Below are 12,770 nucleotides of genomic sequence, written 5' to 3' on the forward strand. Positions count from 1 at the left end.
AAGCGTTACAAGGGTCCGAGCAGAACTACCAGAAAATAGAAAAGTTTGCTTACGCTCTCATAATAACATCTCGACGACTTCGCCCATATTTCCAGTCTCACACTATTAAATTCGGACCAACCAGCCCATAAAAGGAATCTTACAGAAAACAGACTTGGCAGGCAGAATCTTACAATGGGCAGTCGAGTTGTCCGAATTCGACCTTCAATACGAAGCTCAGACGGCCATAAAATCTCAATATCTGGCCGACTTTATTACGGAATTCACGAACACACTGGAAGTCCCCACAAAATGGAATCTATACGTGGACGGCTCCTCGAATAAAATGGGAAGTGGCGCAGGCGTAATAATTGAAAGCGACCAGGGGACCCAGATCGAACTCTCCCTCAAATTTGGGTTCCCTGCCTCAAACAATCAAGCGGAATATGAGGCACTACTGGCTGGTTTGAAGCTAGCTAGGGAGGTTGGAGCTCACAAACTTATCATCTTCAGCGACTCACAGGTAGTCACTTCACAGATAACAGGCAGCTACCAAGCCAAAGATCCCACTATGAAAAAATACATGGACAAAACCAGGAAATAGCTCGGACAACTCGGAGAGTATGAGATTCAACACATACCCCGAGAACAGAATGCCCGATGCACTCTCAAAGCACTAAACCAGGAGGCAACAATAGAAGCCTTATCCAAGAAATTATACAAAAGCCATCAATCTCAGAAGAAGAAAAGGTCCTAGCCATAACAGGTCGCGATCAGGGATGGATGACCCCCATAATTAATTACCTCACAACAGAGGCCCTCCCTACAGATGAGAAAGAGGCAAAGAGGTTAAAATGGGAAGCACAATATTATACCATCATAAATAATACTTTATACAAAAGAGAGATTTCAACACCATTGCTAAAATACGTGCCGACTTCCAACACTAAGGATATCTTAGAAGAAGTACACAGTGGCATTTGTGGCAATCACCTCGGAGCGCAAGCACTCGCCAAAAAGTACTACGGGCAGGATTCTATTGGCCAACCCTACAAAAAGAAGCCGCAGAATTCGTAAAGACATGTTCGCCATGTCAAAAGCATGCCAACTTCCACACCGCTCCACCAGAGGAACTCATCAGCGTAACCTCACCTTGGCCATTCGCAAAATGGGGACTCGATCTCCTCGGACCTTTTCCTCAAGGATCAGGACAAGTCAAATTCCTCATAGTAGGAATAGACTACGTCACAAAATAGATCGAGGCAGAACCCCTAGCCAATGCCACAGCTCAAAGAAGTCGGAAATTTCTGTATAAAAGCATCGTCACAAGGTTCGGAGTTCCATACTCCATCACTACAGACAATGGTAGCCAGTTCACAGACGCAGGCTTCAGAAAACTAGCGGCCGACCTGAATATAAAACAACAATTCACCTCTGTTGAGCACCCCCAAGCCAATGGGCAAGCCGAAGCTGCTAACAAACTTATATTAGTAGGGATAAAACAGAGATTGCAGGATGCAAAGGGAGCCTGGGTTGAGGAGCTCCCACAAGTCCTATGGGCGTACCGAACGACTCCACATTCCACGACAAAGGAGTCACCCTTCCGATTAGCTTACGGAATGGAGGCAATGATTCCAGTAGAGGTCGAAGAAGGATCACCCAGAGTAATCCATTTTAGCAAAAAAGTCAATTCCCAACTTCAAGGGGAAGAGCTCGACTTACTTCCAGAAATCTGAGAGAAAACTCGGATAAGGGAAGAGGCGCTGAAAAGACGAATGGCCTCCAGATACAACTGAAAAGTAATACAGCAGACCTTTGTTGAAAACGACCTTATCCTAATCCGAAACGATATAGGAACAACTCGACCTGGAGAAGGAAAGCTGGCAGCAAACTGGAAAGGACCCTTCCGAGTCATAGAAGTATTGGGAAAGGGCTACTACAAACTTTCCGAACTCGACGGGCGAGAGCTTCCTAGATCATGGCACGCCTGCAACATAAGAAGGTACTATAGCTAGGGATGATAAAATATCTTGGACATGGCGCACTCTTTTTCCTGAAAAAGGTTTTTTAACGAGGCGCCCCGCCAAGACCTACAAATCACCCGACTTAGGAAATTAACTCCTCATGTATATTTGCATTTTTCTTTAATAAAATTTGTTCAGATTCTCTACAAAATGCTCAAGTCGTATTATTCTAAAAACATTCATCGCCCGATTATAAAGCTACAAGATCAACAAAAAGTGAAAATCAAATTCACTGCGCGATCACGATAAAAACGAGGGCAAAAAACCCAAATTCTACAAAATCGGCAAAGATGAAAACAGAATAATGCAAGAAGTTATAGAAAGTGATCCATAGAAAGGACCTGACGAGGACCTAATAAAATGGATTGCTATAAAATAACTTAAAGACTGGCCGGCACAAAAAGTCGGACCAGACACAACAACCCAAGTTATAAGTAAAGCCCTGGAAAGAGGTCTGGTCAACCCTATAAAAGAGGATTACTATAACTTCGAAGAGCCCGACATGAGGAAGTCGGACTCCTACAAAAAGTTACAAAAAATAATCCCTGAAAGGGACCTGAAACAAGGTCCAAGAAAGAGGATTATCAAGTAACTCGACAGGGCCCGACATGACAAAGTCGGCCCGGAAAGACAAAGTTACAAAAGATAAATTCCTGAAAGAGACCTTAACAAGGTCCAAGAAAGAGGATTATCGAGTAACTCGACAGGGCCCGACGTGACAAAGTCGGCCCGGAAAGATAAAGTTACAAACGATAGTCCCTGAAAGAGACCTAAAACAAGGTCCAAAAAAGAGGATTATCAAGTAACTCGACAAGGGCTTGACGTGACAAAGTCGGTCCGGAAAGAAAAAGTTACAAAAAGATAATCCCTGAAAGAGACCTAAAACGAGGTCCAAAAAAGAGGATCATTAGGTAACTCGACAGGGCCCGACGTGACAAAGTCGGCCCAGAAAGATAAAGCTACGAAAGGTAATCCCTAAAAGATACCTGAACAAAGTCCAAGAAGGAGGATTACCAAGAAAACTCGACAGGGCCCGACCTGATAAAGTTAGACCAGAAAGACGTAAAGCTACAAAGGTAAATCCCCATAAAGAGACCTGAACAAAGTCCAAGAAAGAGGATTACCAAGCAAACTCGACAGGATCCGACATGATGAAGTCAAGCCCAAGACACAGAAATTACAAACGAAACCCCCAAAAGAGATCTAAACGAGGTACAAAAAGGAGGATTACAAACGAAATCAAACCAAATAATCAAGATGATTATGTTGGACAAAATCTCAGCCTACTAAGGTACCAAGATAAGTGCAAGCAGACATGATATAAAAGCTACTAAGTTATGATAATAAACTCTAGAGGCCATCAAAGACCAGCCCCAAAAGCTCGAGAACTACTTTGTTTTTCAAAATAAAGTTGCTAAATGAGCAACCAAAGGAAGTATCAAACAAGTCACCAAAACACCAGTTACAAAGATAAAGAGTTCAAAAGCCCACAAAATGGGCTATACACAAACATGATAGAGAAATCATAGAGGATCTAAAGGCTTCCCAGTAGCAGCATCTTGGGGAGAAGGAGGGCGAGTCTGGAGAGGCACTGCATCTACTGTTCCGTTGCCTCGATTCAAGATCTGACAATCAGGATCTGGCTCAACTACAGTCGAGGGGGCTGAAGAAACCGGCATAGCAAAAGCTTTAAGAGAAGGCGCAAGAGGAGGTTCAATGTCATCATCAAGATCATCCGGGACAATCTTGCCATCCTTTACTACGTTATCAAGACTGATGAGAGTCAAATCGACATCAGAGGCAACAATCCGGAACTGCTCCACCAGATTCTCATAAGCAGCAGTTACACTGCCTACAAGATGACCTTGGAGCTCGGCATAATCAGCTCGGGCAGACTCCAACTCCTCCCTAAGACCCATCATCTCCTTATAAGTGGTAACATAGCTATCCTTGTGTTTTAGTGCCGTATCCTCGGCCAGTTGCGCAGCAGCCGCCAGACCAACAGACCGGGCCTTCTCTCCCTTCAGCTCCTTTTCCATCTCGGACACCTTCACCTCGAGCTCCTCCTTCAAACCCTTGATTCAATCAAATTCTGACTTCGCCTCCTCCATAAAAGCCTTGGTAGCATGAATAGGAAGATCTTGAGCAGTTTGGTATAGAGCCGCTCCCATGTGTGCCAGCGTAATACCGCTCCGGGTAATATAATCCAAATGACGAAGAATGGATACATCATCAGTAGGCATGACACCATAGGGAGCAATCTGTTGATCCATAAATCCAACTGCATCAAAGTTAGGAGCACCAAGATTAAATGGCTCGACAGTCCGAGGTCTTTTTGGAGGAGGAGCAATTGAAGGAGCAGAGGTACCAACTGAAGTTTGAGGCGGATTGACCAAACGAACCCGAGGGGTCGGGATCATCCTCCTCGGCCCAGGAGAGCTCGGGACAGACGGCTTCGACAAAGCCTGGGAGGACCATTCTCCAACCACCTTGGCTGGGATGCTCTGAGCCGCGGTAGCTTTCCTCGCCTTCTGAAAAGGCCTTTGGTGCACGAAATTGTGATCATTAATGGTGCCATCAACATGGTACGCTCAATTGCAATCTCAACTCTTTATCACAACTTCGCACAACTAACCAGCAGTGCACTGGGTCGTCCAAGTAATAAACCTTACGCGAGTAAGGGTCGATCCCACGGAGATTATTGGTATGAAGCAAGCTATGGTCATCTTGTAAATCTCAATCAGGCGGATTCAAATGGTTATGGAGGATTGATAACTAAAAGAGGAATAAAACATAAAATAAAGATAGACATACTTATGTAATTCATTGGTGAGAATTTTAGATAAGCGTATGTAGATGCTTTGTCCCTTCCGTCTCTCTGCTTTCCTATAGTCTTCATCCAATCCTTCTTACTCCTTTCCATGGCAAGCTGTATGTTGGGCATCACCATTGTCAAAGGCTACAGTCCCGTCCTCTCAGTGAAAATGTTCAACGCGCTCTGTCACAGCACGGCTATTCATCTGTCGATTCTCATTCATGTCGGAATAGAATCCAGTGATTCTTTTGCGTCTGTCACTAACGCCCCACAATCGCGAGTTTGAAGCTCATCACATTCATTCAATCCCGGAATCCTACTTAGAATACCACAGACAAGGTTTAGACCTTCTGGATTCTCAAGAATGACCGCCAATGGATTCTAGCTTATACCACGAAGATTCTGATTAAGGAATCCAAGAGATATCCACTCAATCTAAGGTAGAACGGAGGTGGTTGTCAGGCACACGTTCATAGGTGAGAATGATGATGAGTGTCACGAATCAACACATTCATCAAGTTGAGGAACAAGTGATATCTTAGAACAAGAATAAGCTGAATTGAATAGAAGAACAATAGTAATTGCATTAATACTCGAGGTACAGTAGAGCTCCACACCTTAATCTATGGTGTGTAGAAACTCCACCGTTGAAAATACATAAGTGATAATGGTGATCATTGGCTTCAGCCCCAGAGAGGGAACCAGAAGAACCAAGATGAAAATACAATAGCAAAAGGTCTTATTTATAGAGAACTAGTAGCTTAGGGTTTACAGAAATGAGTAAATGACATAAAAATCCACTTCCAGGCCCACCTGGTGTGTGCTTGGGCTGAGCATTGAAGCTTCTATGTGTAGAAACTTTTCTTGGAGTTAAACGCCAGCTTTTGTGCCAGTTTGGGCGTTTAACTCCCACTTCTGTGCCAGTTCCGGCGTTAAACGCCAGAATTCTTGAGCTGACTTGTAACGCCTGTTTGGGCCATCAAATCTCGGGCAAAGTATGGACTATTATATATTGATGGAAAGCCCAGGATATCTACTTTCCAACCCAATTGAGAGCGCGCCAATTGGGCTTCTGTAGCTCCAGAAAATTTACTTTGAATTCAGGGAGGTCAGAATCCAACAGCATCTGCAGTCCTTTTTCAGCCTCTGGGTCAGATTTTTGCTCAGGTCCCTCAATTTCAGCCAGAAAATACCTGAAATTACAGAAAAATACACAAACTCATAGTAAAGTCCAGAAAAGTGAATTTTAAATAAAAATAATAAAAATATAATAAAAACTAACTAAAATATACTAAAAACATACTAAAAACAATGCCAAAAAGCGTATAAATTATCCGCTCATCAGCCTTCAGTGAGTCATTGTTCTTCGACATCTCTGAAAAACAAGAAAAATACAAACGACTTATGAATACCTAGAAAAGAAAGAAAGAAAACAAAGACAGGAGAACACAGTCTATAAAATACCCAGCACATCACGAATCAAGGACGGATCCCCCAGAAATTTCTTGGTCTCAAGATGAGGAAGTTCCCCCCAAATATCCTCCAAAGCAGCAACAAAGGCCTGCTCGACCTCATCTAGCATCTCCCAGGTATACCTAGACACAACTACATTTCTCTGCCACTCTAAAGGAAAACGAGGCTCGTCATTCTCATCTAGGAAGAAAGGGTAAGCTCCTTCAACAGCTCGGATCTTCAAAAAGTAATTCTTAAAATCACGGAAAGACTCATCATACATGGAGAAGACTTTATGCCCCTGGGCGGACCTAAAAGAAATCCAAGAAGCTTTCTTTTTGGTAGTCCCAGGTTTGGTCAACACAAATAAATACAGAAAAAGAGTCAAAGAGGGCTTCATGCCGAATTCAGTATTAATTAGATGAGCGGGGCTTTTAGCTTTTTGCCTCTGAACAATTTTGGCATCTCACTTTATCCTTTGAAGTTCAGAATGATTTGCTTCTATAGGAACTCAGAATCCGGATAGTGTTATTGATTCTCCTAGTTAAGTATGATGATTCTTGAACACAGCTACTTTATGAGTCTTAGCCGTGGCCCAAAGCACTCTGTTTTCCAGTATTACCACCGGATACATCCATGCCACAGACACATAACTGGGTGAACCTTTTCAGATTATGACTCAGCTTCGCTAGAGTCCCCAATTAGAGGTGTCCAGGGTTCTTAAGCACACTCTTTTTGCTTCGGATCACGACTTTAACCGCTCAGTCTCAAGTTTTCACTTGACACCTTCACGCCACAAGCACATGGTTAGGGACAGCTTGGCTTAGCCACTTAGGCCAGGATGTTATTCCTGTAGGCCCTCCTATCCACTGATGCTCAAAGACTTGGATCCTTTTTATTATCCTTGCCTTTTGGTTTAAAGGGCTATTGGCTTTTTCTGCTTGCTCTCTTTTTTTTTTTTGAATTCACTGCTTTTTCTTGCTTCAAGAATCATTTTTATGATTTTTCAGATACTCAGTAACATGTCTCCTTTTTTTATCATTCTTTCAAGAGCCAACAATTTTAACATTCATGAACAACAAATTCAAAAAATATATGCACTGTTCAAGCATACATTCAGAAGTCAAAAGTATTGCCACCACATCAAAATAATTAATCTGTTATAAAATTCGAAATTCATGCAATTCTTCTCTTTTTCAATTAAGAACATTTTTCATTTAAGAAAGGTAATGGATTCATAGAACATTCATAACTTTAAGGCATAGACACTAAGACACTAATGATCATAAAACACAAACATAAATAAAACATAAAGCATAATTTTTGAAAAACAGAAAAATAAAGAACAAGGAGATTAAAGAACGGGTCCACCTTAGTGATGGCGGCTTGTTCTTCCTCTTGAAGATCTTATGGAGTGCTTGAGCTCCTCAATGTCTCTTCCTTGCCTTTGTTGCTCCTTTCTCATGATTCTTTGATCTTCTCTAATTTCATAGACGAGGATGGAATGTTCTTGGTGCTCCACCCTTAGTTGTCCCATGTTGGAACTCAATTCTCCTAGGGAGGTGTTGATTTGCTCCCAATAGTTTTGTGGAGGAAAGTGCATCCCTTGAGGCATCTCAGGGATTTCATGATGAGGAATTTCCTCATGTCCATGAGTGGGATCTCTTGTTTGCTCCATCCTCTTCTTAGTGATGGACTTGTCCTCATCAATGAGGATGTCTCTCTCTATGTTAATTCCAACTGAATTACAGAGGTGACAAATGAGATTAGGGAAGGCTAACCTTGCCAAGGTAGAGGACTTGTCCGCCACCTTATAAAGTTCTTGGGATATAACCTCATGAACTTCTACTTCCTCTTCAATCATGATGCTATGAATCATGATAGCCCGGTCTATAGTAACTTCGGACCGGTTGCTAGTGGGAATGATTGAGCGTTGGATAAACTCCAACCATCCCCTAGCCACGGGCTTGAGGTCATGCCTTCTCAGTTGAACCGGCTTCCCTCTTGAATCTCTCTTCCATTGAGTGCCCTCTTCACAAATGTCTATGAGGACTTGGTCCAACCTTTGATCAAAGTTGACCCTTCTAGTGTAGGGGTGTTCATCTCCTTGCATCATGGGCAAGTTGAATGCCAACCTTACATTTTCTGGACTAAAATCTAAGCATTTCTCCCGAACCATTGTAAGCCAATTCTTTGGGTCCAGGTTCACACTTTGATCATGGTTCTTGGTGATCCATGCATTGGCATAGAAGTCTTGAACCATTAAGATTCCGACTTGTTGAATGGGGTTGGTAAGAACTTCCCAACCTCTTCTTTGGATCTCATGTCAGATCTCCGGATATTCACTCTTTTTGAGTTTTAAAGGGACCTCAGGGATCACCTTCTTCATGGCCACAACTTCATAGAAGTGGTTGATGCACCCTTGAGATGAATCTCTCCATCTCCCATGACTCGGAGGTGGAAGCTTTTGCCTTCATTTTCCTCTTTCTAGAGGTTTCTCCGGCCTTAGGTGCCATAAAGGTTATGGAAAAATGAAAAGCAACACTTTTTCCACACCAAACTTAGAAGGTTTGCTCGTCCTCGAGCAAAAGAGGAAAGAAAAGAGTAGAAGAAGAAGAAATAGAGGAGATGGAGGGGGCTTTGTGTTTCGGCCAAGGGGGAGAAGTAGTGTTTAGGTTGTGTGAAAATAAGGGGGTGAAGATGGGTTTATATAGGGGTGGAGAGGGGGGTATGGTTCGGCCATTATGGGTGGGTTTGGGAGGTAAAGTGGTTTGAATTTGAATGGTGAGGTAGGTGGGGTTTTATAAAGGATGGATGTGAGTGGTGAAGAGAATGGTGGGATTTGATAGGTGAGGGGTTTTTTTGGGGAAGAGGTATTGAGGTGATTAGTGAATGGGTGAAGAAGAGAGAGAGTGGTGGGGTAGGTGGAGATCCTGTGGGGTCCACAGATCCTGAGGTGTCAAGGATAACTTATCCCTGCACCAAGTGGCGTGCAAAAATGCCCCTTCTGCCAATCCTGGCGTTAAACGCCGGACTGCTGCCCTTTTTTGGCATTTAACGCCAGCTTCTTGCCCATTCCTGGCGTTAAACGCCAGTCTGGTGCCCCTTTCTGGCGTTAAAATGCCCAGAATGGTGCCAGACTGGGCGTTAAACGCCCATTTTGCTGTCTTCACTAGCGTTTAAACGCCAGCAAGTTTTCCTCCAGGGTGTGCTATTTTTCTTTCTGTTTTTCATTCTATTTTTGCTTCTTTCAATTGATTTTGTGACTTCACATGATCATCAACCTACAGAAAACATAAAATAACAATGGAAAATAGATAAATATAACATTTGGTTGCCTCCCAACAGCGTTTCTTTAATGTTAGTAGCTTGACAGTGGGCCCTCATGGAGCCTCACAGATGTTCAGAGCAATGTTGGAACCTCCCAACACCAAACTTAGAGTTTGACTGTGGGGGCTCTATTTGACTCTGTTTTGAGAGAAGCTCTTCATGCTTCCTCTCCATGGTTACAGAGGGATATCCTTGAGCCTTAAACACAAAGGATTCTTCATTCACTTGAATGATCAATTCTCCTCTGTCAACATCAATCACAGCCTTTGCTGTGGCTAGGAAGGGTCTGCCAAGGATGATGGATTCATCCATGCACTTCCCAGTCTCTAGGACTATGAAATCAGCAGGGATGTAATGGTCTTCAATCTTTACCAGAACATCCTCTACAAGTCCATAAGCTTGTTTTCTTGAATTGTCTGCCATCTCTAGTGAGATTCTTGCAGCTTGTACCTCAAAGATCCCTAGCTTTTCCATTACAGAGAGAGGCATGAGGTTTATGCTTGACCCTAGGTCACACAGAGCCTTCTCGAAGGTCATGGTGCCTAATGTACAAAGTATTGAGAACTTCCCAGGGTCCTGTCTCTTTTGAGGTAATCTCTGCCTAGTCAAGTCATCCAGTTCTTTGGTGAGCAAAGGGAGTTCGTCCTCCCATGTCTCATTACCAAATAACTTGTCATTTAGCTTCATGATTGCTCCAAGGTACTTAGCAACTTGCTCTTCAATGACATCTTCGTCCTCTTCAGAGGAAGAATACTCATCAGAGCTCATGAATGGCAGAAGTAAATCCAATGGAATCTCTATGGTCTCAGTGTGAGCCTCAGATTCCCATGGTTCCTCATTAGGGAACTCATTGGAGGCCAATGGATGTCCATTGAGGTTTTCCTCAGTGGCGATCACTGCCTCTTCCTCCTCTCTAAATTCGGCCATGTTGATGGCCTTACACTTTCCTTTTGGATTCTCTTCTGTATTGCTTGGAAGAGTACTAGGATGGAGTTCAGTAAATTTCTTTCTCAGCTAACCCACTTGTGCCTCCAAGTTTCTAATGGAGGACCTTGTTTCAGTCATGAAACTTTGAGTGGTTTTGATTAGATCAGAGACCATGGTTGCTAAGTCAGAGTGGCTCTGCTTAGAATTCTCTGTTTGTTGCTGAGAAGATGATGGAAAAGGCTTGCCATTGCTAAACCTGTTTCTTCCATCATTATTGTTGTTGAAACCTTGTTGAAGTCTCTGTTGATCCTTCCATGAGAGATTTGGATGATTTCTCCATGAAGGATTATAGGTATTTCCATAGGGTTCTCCCATGTGATTCACCTCTTCCATTAATGGGTTCTCAGGATCATAAGCTTCTTCTTCAGATGAAGCGTCCTTAGTACTGCCTGGTGCAGCTTGCATTCCAGACAGACTTTGAGAAATCATATTGACTTGCTGAGTCAATATTTTTTTCTGAGCCAATATGGCATTTAGAGTATCAATCTCAATAACTCCTTTCTTCTGATTCGTCCCATTGTTCACATGATTCCTTTCAGAAGTGTACATGAATTGGTTATTTGCAACCATCTCAATGAGTTCTTGAGCTTCTGTAGACGTCTTCTTCAGATGAAGAGATCCTTCTGCAGAGCTGTCCAATGACATCTTAGACAGTTCAGACAGACCATCATAGAAGATACCTATGATGCTCCATTCAGAAAGCATGTCAGAAGGACATTTTCTGATCAATTGTTTGTATCTTTCCCAAGCTTCATAGAGGGATTCACCTTCCTTCTGTCTGAAGGTTTGGACTTCCACTCTAAGCTTACTCAATTTTCGAGGTGGAAAGAACTTTGCCAAGAAGGCATTGACTAGCTTTTCCCAAGAGTTCAGACTTTCTTTAGGTTGTGAGTCCAACCATATCCTAGCTCTATCTCTTACAGCAAAAGGGAATAGCATAAGTCTGTAGACCTCAGGGTCAACCCCATTGGTCTTGACAGTATCACAGATTTGCAAGAATTCAGCTAAAAACTGATGAGGATCTTCCAACGGAAGTCCATGGAACTTGCAATTCTGTTGCATTAGAGAAACTAATTGAGGCTTAAGCTCAAAGTTGTTTGCTCCAATAGCAGGGATAGAAATGCTTCTCCCATAGAAGTCGGGAGTAGGTGCAGTAAAGTCACCCAGCACCTTCCTTGCATTGTTGGCATTGTTGTTGTTTTCGGTTGCCATGTCTTCTTCTTGTTTGAAGATTTCTGTTAAGTCCTCTACAGAGAGTAGTGCTTTAGCTTCTCTTAGCTTTCGCTTCAAGGTCCTTTCAGGTTCAGGGTCAGCCTCAACAAGAATGCTTTTGTCTTTGCTCCTGCTCATATGAAAGAGAAGAGAACAAGAAAATATGGAATCCTCTATGTTACAGTATAGAGATTCCTTGAGATGTCAGAGGAAAAGAAGAATAGAAGAAGGAGGTAGAAGAAGAAGAATTCGAACTTATCAAGAGGGATAGAGTTCGAATTGTGCATTGAGGAGGAGTGTTAGTCCATAAATAGAAGGATGTGAGAAGAGGGGAAGAATTTTTGAAATTAAAGTAAAAGATTTTAAAATAATTAAAAGAAATTTTGAAAATTTGATTGATGATTTTCAAAAATTAAAGTTGGGAAAGAAATAAAGTGATTTTTGAAAAAGATTTTGAAATTAGAAATCAAAAAGATATGATTGAAAACTATTTTGAAAAAGATGTGATTAAGAAGATATGATTGAAAAGATATGATTTTAAAAAGATATGATTGAAAAATAATTAAAAAGATTTGATTTTTTTTAAATTAATGACTTGGCTAACAAGAAATTTAAAAGATATGATTCGGACATTAAACCTTTCTTAACAGAAAAGGCAACATACTTGAAAGTTTTGAATCAAATCATTAATTGTTAGCAAGTATTTTTGAAAATGGAAAGAAATTGATTTTGAAAAGATATGATTTGAAAAAAATTTGATTTTGAAAAATTATAGAAACTTGAAAAAAATTTGAATTAAAAACAAAATCTTCCCTCTTGTGCCATCCTAGCGTTAAACGCCCAGAATGGTATCCATTCTGGCATTTAACGCCCAAAATGCTACCCTTTTAGGCGTTAAATGCCCAGCCAGGTACCCTGGCTGGCGTTTAAACGCCAATTTTCCTTCCTCACGGGCCGTTTTGAACGCCCAG

General features: G+C 42.0%; 1 non-coding gene across 1 annotated transcript; it reads left to right on the top strand.

The window, feature by feature from the left end:
- Window positions 1-11,286: 11,286 nt before the first annotated feature.
- On the top strand, window positions 11,287-11,394 carry LOC112704424 (small nucleolar RNA R71). Its single transcript, XR_003155049.1, has one exon. It is a non-coding gene; the product is annotated as a small nucleolar RNA R71 (small nucleolar RNA).
- Window positions 11,395-12,770: the final 1,376 nt, after the last annotated feature.

Source organism: Arachis hypogaea, chromosome 7 (genome assembly GCF_003086295.3).
Source record: "Arachis hypogaea cultivar Tifrunner chromosome 7, arahy.Tifrunner.gnm2.J5K5, whole genome shotgun sequence".
Taxonomy (NCBI): Eukaryota; Viridiplantae; Streptophyta; class Magnoliopsida; order Fabales; family Fabaceae; genus Arachis; species Arachis hypogaea.